The sequence below is a fragment of the Argentina silus genome, assembly GCF_951799395.1.
Source record: "Argentina silus genome assembly, chromosome: Y".
Classification (NCBI taxonomy): domain Eukaryota; kingdom Metazoa; phylum Chordata; class Actinopteri; order Argentiniformes; family Argentinidae; genus Argentina; species Argentina silus.
In genome coordinates this window covers 8,439,266-8,451,826 of record NC_139654.1, presented here as the reverse complement: position 1 = coordinate 8,451,826, position 12,561 = coordinate 8,439,266, and the positions used below count along the sequence as shown (strand labels likewise).

General features: G+C 45.7%; 1 pseudogene across 1 annotated transcript; it reads left to right on the top strand.

Moving 5' to 3' along the window:
- Positions 1–4,726: 4,726 nt before the first annotated feature.
- Positions 4,727–9,649, top strand: LOC310823975 (tripeptidyl-peptidase 1-like; annotated as a pseudogene). The gene is made up of 8 exons: positions 4,727–4,879; positions 5,223–5,373; positions 5,806–5,927; positions 6,118–6,296; positions 6,416–6,614; positions 7,511–7,692; positions 8,798–8,870; positions 9,194–9,649. The product of its transcript is annotated as a tripeptidyl-peptidase 1-like (transcript).
- Positions 9,650–12,561: the final 2,912 nt, after the last annotated feature.

Genomic DNA, 12,561 nt, shown 5'->3' with positions numbered 1-12,561 from the left:
TAAAAGGATACCATCAAATAAAAAGAATCTTGCTATATACACACCTGGTTTCTCAGGTTGAGATCAGTCCCTCCCTGGAGCTGTGCACCCTGGGCCCTAAAAAAATAAAGATGTATAAAGATAGCTATTTATAGTTCCTTTTCCGTCTGTGTTGTCATCCAGCTGCGGCCATTAGCACCGCTAACACAACTCTGAACAGCGGTGCTGCCAAGGTGTCCCGGAGCGGCCGGGTCCTCAAGGCTCCACTGGAGTACTGGCGAGGAGGGAGGGTCATCCTGGACGGAGACATGAACGTCACCATCCACGAGGGCTACGACATCTCCGTCTGTAACTCCGTAAGCCTCTGCTCCGTTGTCTCACTCAGGACAGACAAATGCATGACACATGGGGGTTGTCTTCTCGATGCAGGGCGGAAAATTGATACTTTGTGTGGGTTTTGATGTCTCCCACATTGTTTGGTCTATTGTCCGTGGTGCTAATCACAGAGAAGACACGTGTCATGCTTTTAACATGGCTAAATAAAGAATGTGGTTCTGAATGACACTCATCATCCTCCTCCTTTCCCAGCATGTCTCTACACCTGTCGCCCAGGGCGGGGGTCGTCATGACACCGGAGGGGAGTCTGCCCAGTCTGATGATGACTTCACTGTCAGTAGAAAGCCCAGGGTCAAGGCTCTCCGGTCAGCAGGGTCCGCCTTGCCGCAGGGTAGGATGACGCCACGAAGGATTCTAGAACATTCCGAGGCGGAATCGAGTCAGCTGTTGACTTCTCCGGAGGACTGTAGCACGGTGGAAGTACGGAAGAGGGTCAACACTCCGAAACCAAGGGGTGGTAAAAAAAACAGTGCTCCCCCAAAGCCCCATAAGAAAACCACCAAAGGAAAGAATGGTAAAGCTGTAAGCAGAGTGGGTCTGCAGGAGGAGGAGGTGGAGGACGCTGCCCAGTGGACAGTGGCAGAGCTAGCCAGACTGCACCAGTAGGTTTCCACTGATGTTTGTATTGGCTTAGAATATCCTGATTGCAGTGTACTATTTGTACAGGAGTTTTAAGAGTGAAATATAGAGTTTCTCAACATCCAGCGTGTCTGCACCTGTGTTTTTGTGTGTTTTCAGGGCTGTGACCTCGCTTCCCAAGAACATGAGTAGCTTCTGGTTGAATGTTGCCATGGAGGTGGGTACACGTTCGGCTGAGGAGTGTCAGGAGCAGCACACTGCCCAGACGGGTCCAAAGGTCACCATGAGTGCGCAGGTCACCACGAAGGCCAAGAAGAAGAAGAACAAGAAAGAAGCTCCCCAGAAGGAGCAGCCAGGTAAAACTGTCTACTTCAACAAAGAGAAAAACACAACAAACACCTGGTTTGGTGAGGTGATTGGTGAGAATTTATAACAAATGTCATATTTATTTGTTGAATCGTAGTTATGGAGGCACCCAAGATAACTGCCAAAGTGGGCACTCTGAAGAGGAAACAGCAGGTACGCAACTTCCTGGACCACATGCCGAAAGACAACCACGACGACATCTTCAGCAGTTCACCCATGCAGAACAAACGGGTCAAGGTGGGTCTACAGTGCACACTGGCACATCCGTTTTGGTTTTGTCAGTTATCAAAAAATAGATGTGCACATCCTTCACTTATTTACCAGTGCTGGGCCAAATAAAGAGTGATCAAATAATGAAGAAAAGCCGACCTGGCGAAGGCTACCTTTTGGTTGAAACGTTGTTTGGTGGAATGAAGCACTTGCGAGAAGCAGATTCTGTGTGCTGGCTTTTTTTCATTATTCGTTTTATTTTCAGATCTTATATTTGCTTGTCCTAGTATTTACAAAATGTTATTTTTTTTGTTTACACTGTTCATTGTTATAAATGTGGTGGATGATGAACTGAATGTGTGCTCTCGCTCTCTCTCCCCCCCCCCCCCCGACATAGTTACCTACAGTGTCTCCCACTAGAAAAGATCAGGTGTTTACTCAGTCGGGGGAGTACGACCCCCAGACCCCCACTACCGCAGGCTTCCCAGCCGTGAAGACCCCCAAGTGCCTCCACATCACCCCTGGCATGATGGGCCCCATCGACGGGTGACGACAGAGCTGGGACCCACTGAGATGTTTGGTCCTGCCAGAGCGATTTAGCTTTGTTTATCAATGACCCTGTTCAGAGACAACCCCAAGCCCCTACTACTCCCTCCATACTTGAGTAGATTTGTAAAGAATCGATGGATCAGACGGAATCATGGTGGTCAAAAAGATTCAATTCAATTGGAGGGCATGGTGGAGCTACTACCATTCTGATTATACCTATCCAATCCTTTCAGATCTACATAAGTTGTTCAGGGTAAAAGGAGCTAGTGTTTGTTTCAGGGCCATTATGTCATGGGCAATAGAGTACTTAGTATCTGAGCTAATAGGGAGAGACTACTAAGTCACTGAGCCAATGGGAAGAGAGTACTGAGGCAATGGGGAGACAATACTGAGCCAATAAATCTGAACTTTTTCTTCTCTCCTGTTTTAGAAACGACAATGACAAATACCTCTTCCAGCTTCAGAAAAGATCGAAGAAAGGCCGAATCAAGGTTCCTCAACAAGCCCCGTCTGCCAAGGTTTGTGTTTGTGAATGAATATTGCAGAGAAACTCACAGACTTGCCAACAGAAGTTCCATCAGGAATCTACCGAAAGAGCTCATGTTGCTGTATAGAATGTATTTAATTATTTATTGATTTTATTTGTAATTGTCTCAGAACGACATACCAACTCCATCAGTGAAACGGGTGATGAGAAGATGCAGTGGGGATGGTATGTATCCTTTTACAGTCTGCTTTATTCATGATATGTCAAACTGGATTGCAGTGTACTTGAATTAAACCAGTTCCTAGACACACACTACAAAAGTAGAAAACAAGAATGATTTATGATCCCAATATAAGCGTACATAATCTGTAATTTGGAAGGAATCTTTTTAAACTTAATCTCATGTACTCCTCTTTCAGAGGAGAATGATTCGTTTGTTGTGTGGGAGATGTTTCCTGACAAGGAGTCCGCTTCAGATGACAGTGGGGAGGAAGAGGACTACTACTTCCAGGATGACCACTGAGCCAGACACCAGAGCGTTTTCTCACTTGTTAGGAACACAACTCCACGCGTCCTCTCCTCGCTCCTCCACTCACATCCTACTGAAAACGCATTGGAGGAGAAGATCTAGTTTCCTCCCCTTACATATTCTCCTCCAATGCTTTTTGAGGACGAAGTGAGTGGAGGATGGAGGACAATTGAGAACACAGTCATGTGTGAATGATTACTGTTGAAAAGTATTATTATTATTATGTTCTATGTTGCATTTTTTTATTACTTATTGTTTTTTGTCATGCCACTGATGGCAAGGTGTTTCTGCAATAAATTTATATTATAAATCACCAAGATGTCGTTGACCTTGATTTTGTATGTCTTCTTCAATAGTATGACAGTGTGGGCAATGCTGATGCAATACTGAGTTTCATAGATCTTGGATAAATATTAGTTTCCATAGCATTATGCATGATATTAATGTACAAGAGGTGCCAGAAATGCTGGAGTCAGCTGTACTATGAATTGCTAATGCACTTTGGAAACTGCCCGGCGTCTTCTATTTTGCTAGTCACGTGACTGACACCAGCTGACGGCGTCATGTGATAAACCTCCACTGATACGCTGCCGAACTGTCTTAACAAAACATCATAAAGACAGTCCTTGGAGGAGGCTGAGCCAATGCATGCCACAACAATGAGAACTCTGTAAGTGTTTAATGCCATGGCAAATGTAATGTTCTTTGATTGTTTAGGAAGCAATGAAGATTTGTTTTGGCGATTGATGCAAGCTGCTGCTTTTTATTAAAACTAATTAGGCTATACCCCATGGTCCTACCGGCTAGGGAAATGACCCAGATTTCATCAAAGAACATGCTGTATTCTTTTGTTTAGACGTAACTTCAATATAACCGAGATATCCGAAATATTGTATTTGTTCACTTTTTCAAGGGAGACGGACATCGACAGTATCTGTCTCAAAGCATTGGTAGCTGTCTGCTCAACAAGCTGTTCTCTTTCCTAGAGGTCATAGATTTTTTTACTGCCTTATGTTGCAGGATCTTACACCCTCGTAGCCGAGTGTGAAATACACTAACGGAGCACTCGGCAATTTTTGTTTTCTTCCAGGGTGGCTCTCTGTGTGCTGATATGCAGTTCACTGGTTGTGAGTAAGCATCTGAAGGCTGACCAAGGCATCTTGTAAGACTTCAAAACCCTCAAATAGCCTTCTTAATGTTTTATAACGCTTGTGGTTAATACCCCGAAATGAACAACAACAACAACAAAAAAAGCTTGTGGTTAATATTGTAACGAACGGCGGGGCAGAGCAGCTTGCCTTAAGCGGGTATCGAACTCGCAACCTTCCGCTTACAAACCGGCCGCGCTAGCCACAACACCAAGAGAGTTAACTCTCTTGGCGGAGCTGCTAACGGGCCTTACACAGGGTCGTTACAATATACTGCTTCTGTGAAGCTTACCCAATGTTCTGGAAAAACTTTACTCTGCAAAGCTTGTGGACATTTCTAGCTGTTTTCACAACTCTATAGATTTTTTTTTAGTTGTTGCACTTGCTCAGTCTGATTTATAAAACAAATCAAGAGTTTAGAGAACAGCTCATGGAAGTCCACTGTGCTGTAATGTGAAGTGAAACGTTGTCAGAGTTGCTTTTATGTTTGGTCCATTCAGGATACCTGACGGGTGGAACCACGTAGGTCGGGTCAGCTCCACAGAAGATCTGGAGCTGACGTTTGCTCTGAAGCAGCAGAATGTGGACTGGAGGAGCTGCTGAAACTGGTGTCAGACCCTGATTCAGCACAATATGGTAGAAATCACTTGTTTCATCCATTACATTACAAACCTGACATTCCATCATGTGTTGATTTAGCAGAGGAAACTTACTGTTATATCACGTTTTCATTTGATTTGTATGTATATGATTCCCTACCAGAGCCCCCTAAGATATCCCAGATCTGTGTAAGCTTGAGCCAACTCCTCTGACTTCTCCTATCATTGGCTAAAAGATATGCTATACAGATCTAGAACTATGCCTGCGCAATTCAAATTCTATGCCCCTGCTGCAACACTGTCAACCATAGAACTCAAATTCTATTTATATTAAATCTTATTCAATGATTTCTAATGTCTGTCAACTCTGTCCTCCTCAGGGAAGCACCTGTCTCTGGAGGAGGTAGCCATTCTGACGCGCCCGTCCCACCTGACCCAGAAAGTGGTGCGTCATTGGCTGCAGAGTCACGGGGTGACAGCCTGTCTCACAGTCCTTACTCAGGACTTCCTGCAGTGCACCATGACGGCGCAGTAAGTGCTTCTCTTTTTTTATCTACTCACGTGACAACCACTTCCTCAATGTGAAAATGGAAGACACTTCTTAATTGAGTCCCTTAGAATTGAATGGATAAAATCTGGTTATATTGTTTGCAAGTCGAGTTTAGACTTTATTACCCTCGCCTGAGCTCCATATAGCTACCACAGAGAGCGTGGAGAACAGATACTTTTGCCTGAACTCTGTGAGTTCTCTAACCACAGATGGATTGATGCTTCTTTTACATTTGTATTTAATTAATTTAGCGGACGCTTTTATCCAAAGCGACTTACAATAAGTACATTTGTCTAAGTAAGTGAATCAACTATACATCAGTCACCGTAAGAAAAACCTTCAATAAGAACTTGGTGCCATCGGCAGCCACAGTGCTAGACAAAGGAAGAAAATGTTTTTTCCCTTTCTCTTAGAGTGGCGGAGACCCTGTTGCCAGGCAGTGAGTTCCACCGCTATGTGAGAGATGGCCACTCCCTGGTGAGGTCACCGACTCGTTATGCAGTGCATGACGACGTTCATCAGCACCTTGACTTTGGTAAGCTCAGAATTCGGAACGATTTCTGAATCGTGAATGTTTCTAGTGGTCGGAAATCAATGTGATTGATATCTGTTCGCTATGTGCTTTTTCAACTGAAGCATTATTAGATATGTCAACAAACCATATGCTAAAATGGTGACAACCGTGTTGCGGATGCAACAATTAATCAACATTATTCCTCTCTTAGTTGGCGGTGTTCACCGCTTCCCACCCAAGGGGCAGGACGTCAGTGAGTTCTTGACCAATAGGAGACGGTCTGGGACGGGGTTCCATCTGGGGGTGACCCCCACCACCCTGAGGAGTCGTTACAACCTGACAGCAGCTGACGTGGGATCAGCTCAGAACAACAGCCAGGCTGTCGCCCAGGTCTGGATAACACACACCCACATCACTCCATCAAATTACTGTGTCAGACTGGCAACTTCATAGGACATTGATAGGAAGTACAGTATTCAAATCCAACTCTTCTCTATCTGGTGCTCTAGTTCCTGGAACAGTTCTACCACCCAGCGGACCTGGCTGAGTTCATGACCATGTTTGGTCGAGGCTTCCAGCACCTGTCTAAGGTGGACCGGGTGGTGGGAACCCAGGGAGGGGGCAAGGCCGGCCTGGAGGCTAGTCTGGACGTAGAGTACATCATGAGTACGGGAGCCAACATCTCTACGTGGGTCTTCACCAGCCCTGGTAGGCTCCTTAACTGGCAACAACTTACTAGATGTAGAACAGTGGTCTCAAACCTCTATTCTCGGAAGGCTGACACGTCTTTTTTGTGGGATTCAACTAATCAAAGTTGTGATTGAGGTGGTAGATGTTGGTGTGTCAGTGCTAGGCTGGAACAAAACACAAATATACACACCAATGGCTCTTGTGGAATTGAGTTTGAGACCACTGATTTAGATTTACACAGATTCTAGCCTGCCATGGACAGGTAAATATTCTAGTAGTTTCTTTGATGAATTTGCTGAACTACTGTCCATAATCTCCATGGTATATCAGGAGATTTTAACATTCATATTGACAATCCCAACGATAACTATGCCAAAGAACTTAATAACTTCTACTGACTGTTCCTAGGATTAAAACAAAGCAGCATTCAGTTATTATGCTACACATAGATGGAATAAACTTCCGGAAGATCTAAGATCAGCCCCAACTCTGGCTACTTTAAAAAATGAGCTAAAAACCTTTATGTTCGCCTTTGCCTTAAATTTAAACTAAATTGCTGCTAATAATTGCACTCTGACCCTAAAATGCACTGTGACTTTTATTATTTTTTGTCTTTTATGCTTTTTTATTTTTTTATGCTCTTTCCTTTTTATCTATTTTAAGTAAAGCACTTTGAATTACCTCTGCGTATGAAATGTGCTATATAAATAAACTTGCCTTGCCTATATTGGAAATGTTGTTGTCTGTTGTGTTTTGATTAACTGCTGCTGTGCAACAAATTGCCTCTCCAAGGACATTAAGTTGTCTGAATGTGAATGTACCCAGCAGTGTCTAGTTTGTGTTGAAACTCAAGTCTTTCCACTGTTCCTCTCATCCTCTCCACTGTTCCTCTCATCTTCTCTCTTCCCTGACAGGTCGCCATGAGTCCCAGGAGCCTTTCCTCCAGTGGATGGTGTTGCTTAGCAACATGTCCGACCTCCCGTGGGTCCACACTGTCAGCTATGGCGACGACGAGGACAGTCTGTCTGCTGCCTACGTATCAACACAGAATTCATGAAGGCCGGGATCAGAGGGATCTCCATGCTCTTCGCCTCTGGTGAGGGCAGCTAGCTAGGTCACACTCTCACTGGCTCTAGGTCTGGTGAGCGTACCCAGCTAGGTCACACTCTCACTGGCTCTGGCTCTGTGAGGGCTTTAGCTTAGCCAACCGTGGTGGCTGTCATTGTGTATCATCATGTGGCAGGACAGGAAACACAGAAAGGCTGAAGCACATACAGATCTGGAGCCAGGCTAAGGTCACGCTCTCTTCTTAAAAATCACAATTTGGTGTCTATTGATGTATTTGTCTACAGGTGTAGGAGTACTTTATTATGTAAACTATACTTAAGTTGGTGGTTTGTGGCAGCATGTTTGCAATAGGACATTAGATGTTATCTGCGCCCACTAGTAAGCTAAAGGGTGTTCATTCAAGCAGATGCTACAGCGGCAGTAGCAGATGGCCTTGGTGTCTGTGGTAACTGCTAACGTCATGGAGATACTTTGAAACTTGCATTCGCTAGATATGAATCAGGCCTATGAAAACATGAACACGGCAACATGTTTTATTTCGGAAATTGTCTAGTGTTTTGGACAAAATGTTTTTGCGGTAATTCACCATGCCATCTTTGATAAGATCAGAACTTCCATGACGGTCACATTGATACTTGGGGATTAAATCAAATCAAAATCTAATCAAATCAAACTGTATTTATCATGTGCACAGGATATAGCTGTAAACGTACAAATAAATGGTTATGACAAGCTACCTCTCTACAGTGCAATAAATATAAGATAAGAATAAAATAAAAGTACAATGATTACAATACACAATATGCTACCAAGTAATAACAGTCAAACAATAAGTGTAGCAGAATAAATAGTATATAAATATATAGCAGCAATGATGTGTGTGTGTGTGGGTGGGGTGGGGTGGGGGTGCGGGGGTTGTGCAGGGGTGAGTGCAAATTGTCTCCAGTGCAGGTGAGCAGCAGGTAGTGCTGCTGTGGATATCAGTTTGAAAGTCTTATTGCTTGGAGGTAGAAGCTGTCTCGGAACCTGTTACATTACAATGAGCCCGTCCTCTGATCTCTATCTCCACCAGCCTCCCCTGAGTGAGACCTATACTTCTGTGTTGATTTAGATGTTGTGTCCTCCTCATTCAGGTGACAGTGGAGCCGGCTGCAGACACTTGACCTCAGCAGAGAACTCATTCCGGCCCAGCTTTCCTGCTTCAAGGTGAGAGCGACTATCTGTCTTATTTCCAGTTATGGCTGAATGCATTCAACAAAGCCTTCAAGTGTTTAAAGTATCGGTAAATAACTTTCTCATTGTAATGTATTGTGTTTATTCACAATCTCCGAAGGTGATGTCAGGATATGAATAATATATGATGTATGAAAATAGAATATTGTCTCTGTGGGGGGACATGCAGCGTTCGGCCTGTCGAGGGAGCTACAGGACCGTGGCCGGGGTTGTGTCGGCGAGACTTTGTTGCACACCTGCTGCAAATGAAGTCTCGTCGGCGAATGTTTAAGATGTGTGTGCTTCTGCCATTTCAGTAGGCGAGGAGAGCTGAGAGCTGACAGTGGCGAGAGAGAGACGCTCTGGCGAGGCTGGAAAGCCAACGGACAAATTATTATTACTGACTGTATGAATAAACGGGACCTTTCCCTCACTACACCGCTGCGTCTGCCTCTGTGTATAAACGGACTTTGTTACATTGGCGCCCAACCTGGGACACAGAGTAAAGGCGGAGAATGGAGACGCTAGCAGCAGCGGTCTCGAGGATAGCGCTCGTCCTCGAGCAACAGACGATCCTGCAGCAGACCCAGCAGGCGACGCTGGGAGAGCTGACAGCGGCGAGGACCGCGGACCGTGCCCTCCTCCAGGACCTCACCAGGGTCGGCGGGCCGGCGCCGGGGACCGGGGCGGCACCAGGTCCCCCCAAGGTCCAGCTACAGAAGATGGGGGACCTGGGGGACCCAGAGGCGTTCCTCGCGGTGTTCGAGGGGAGGGCAAGGATCTCGGGGTGGCCGGTCCGAGAGTGGGCCTACCATCTGCTGCCCCTCCTGTCAGGGGAGGCGCAGCTCGCGGCCCACAGTTTGCCGGCGGCCGCCCAACGGGATTACACGTCCCTGGCCCGGGCGATTCGGGACCGCCTGGGCCTTACACCGGAGGAACACCGGCGCCGGTGTGTGTGTGTGTGTGTGTGTGTGTGTGTGTGTGTGTGTGTGTGAGTGTGAGAGAGGGGGGGAAAGGGGTCAGGGGTCATAGGTCATTGTCATTCGGGGGGGGGGGGGGTCAAAGGTCATTGTCATTCCGGGGGTCAAAGGTCATTCTCATTCAGGGGGTCAAAGGTCATTGTCATTCAGGGGTCAAAGGTCATTCTCATTCTTCCTCCCTCCCTCCTCCCTCATTCTTCCTCCCTCCCTCCCTCCCTCCCTCCCCCCTCTTCCTCCCTGAGGGGCGGGGCAGGGGTCATAGGTCATCCCTCCCTCTATCCCTCCCTCCCTCCCTCCCTCCCAGTGCCACGGGGGGGGGGCAAAAAAGAGTCACCCTAAAGGGTAGCATAGTGCCCACCCCCCTCCGTCCCCCACCATGGCGATCAGTGGTGGAATCGTTTAATGATGAGACGGCGTAACTGGGGGAGTCAAGACGGCCGCCCGTCGGAGCCCCCCCGCTCAATCCCTGTCCGCCCGTTGTCGGATTCGAACCGGCCCCCTTCCGCTCTCGGGGGGTCCGTCTCATCCCCTCGCACCACCGATCCGCTCACGACCCACGGCTGAAAAAAATCAACAAAGTGGCCGCCCTCGAGCGGGGGAGTCGGTCGCCCCGTCGGAGGTTTTTCTAGAACGAGATTCAAATCCGCACGCGCACTCATCCGGGTCTCCAAATGAGAGGCGCGCGCTCGACCTCTTCCGGACAGAGAGGGACTTCAAAAACGTCGGGGGCGGAGGCGGGGTTCGAACCGGCCGCCTTCCGCTCACGGGGTCCCCGTGGGTACCGTTACACCGGCCGGTCGGCAGAGCTTCGTTAAAAACACATTCGACTAAGGATGTGAAACAACATTCCGGCTCCGAGCAGAAAGAAGGAGCGTCTTATCGGCCGGTTTAATGACTAATAGCGATGGAAAAAGAAGATTTTGGAAAATACCTCTAAAAAGCAAAACATATGTCAAAATTCAAAAGAAAAGATGTCTTTAACATAATCGAATGAAAAATCAATTCATATCAAAATAAGGAAACAACCGATCAAATACAATTATGAACAACCTTTCAATCAAAAGAAAAGGGGTCAAGCGCAGAGTGCCACACGCAAAGCACGACACGCGTGGACTTAAATGTACAAAACCAATAACAGGTGACATAAATAATCCCCCCAAAAGACTTCAAAAATGTCCGGGGCGGAGGCGGGGTTCGAACCGGCAGCATTCCGCTCACGGGGTCCCCGTGGGTACCGTTACACCGGCCGGTCAGGCATGTCAGAATTCAGATCAAATCCAATTATGAACAACAACTTCTGAATCAAAAGTTGAATGATTACCAAAGAAACATTCCAGCTCCGAGCAGAAAGAAGGAATGTCTTATCGGCCGGTGTAATGACTAATACCAATGGAAAAAGAAGATTTAGTAAAATACCTCTAAAAAGCAAAACATATTTCAAAATTCAAATATATAATCCAATGAAAAAGATATAATCTAATGAAAAAACAATGCATATCAAAATAAGGAAACAACCGAGGAAGCAAAAATATGTCTGAATACAAGTAAAAGCACAAGTAAATAACATTGTTGTTCTATGCTCACATTGTTTTTATTCAAGCAAAGCTCACCTTAGACCTTAGTCTAACCTTAAAACATCCTTCCAAATATAAAAAGCATCAAAGCCTTTTTCTATGATACAACAACATTCATTTTCTTAAAGGGGCAATCTGGGATTCAAACAACAACAAAGCGATCTCCTCGCCGGTGAGGGACGGGGCTAGAGAAATGTAACCTCTCCAATTCAGAGACGGAGCGATGGTTGAAATAACTGACCATCCATGAGATTTGAGATGGTTTTAACCATGTTAACTTCATGATGGTTTGAACCATGTTAACTTCATGATGGTTTTAACATGTTCACTTCATGATGGTTTTAACCATGTTAACTTCATGATGGTTTTAACATGTTAACTTCATGATGGTTTTAACATGTTTACTTCATGATGGTTTTAACCATGTTAACTTCATGATGGTTTTAACATGTTAACTTCATGATGGTTTTAACCATGTTAACTTCATGATGGTTTTAACATGTTCACTTCATGATGGTTTTAACCATGTTAACTTCATGATGGTTTTAACATGTTCACTTCATGATGGTTTTAACCATGTTAACTTCATGATGGTTTTAACATGTTAACTTCATGATGGTTTTAACATGTTCACTTCATGATGGTTTTAACATGACATGATGTCAACAACAAAGGAGATGAGTAAAAAAACTAAAAACACACAGTCAAGTTCCTTCATTTTAATACGATGATGATGATGATGATGATGATGATGATGATACCTGTGTTCATATCAATAAGGTATTTGTGAACCAAACAACCGCGTGACCTCATGATGACTCTACACGTCAGAGAGGCGTGTGTCTTGTTCCATGTGATGTATTTCTATCTGAACGCAGCCCCGTGCGGGACCACGGACAGCTCCTGTGTGTGTGTGTGTGTGTGTGTGTGTGTGTGTGTGTGTGTGTGTGTGTGTGTGTGTGTGAGAGAGGGGGGGAAAGGGGTCAGGGGTCATAGGTCATTGTCATTCGGGGGGGGTCAAAGGTCATTGTCATTCCGGGGGTCAAAGGTCATTCTCATTCAGGGGGTCAAAGGTCATTGTCATTCAGGGGTCAAAGGTCATTCTCATTCTTCCTCCCTCCCTCCCTCCCT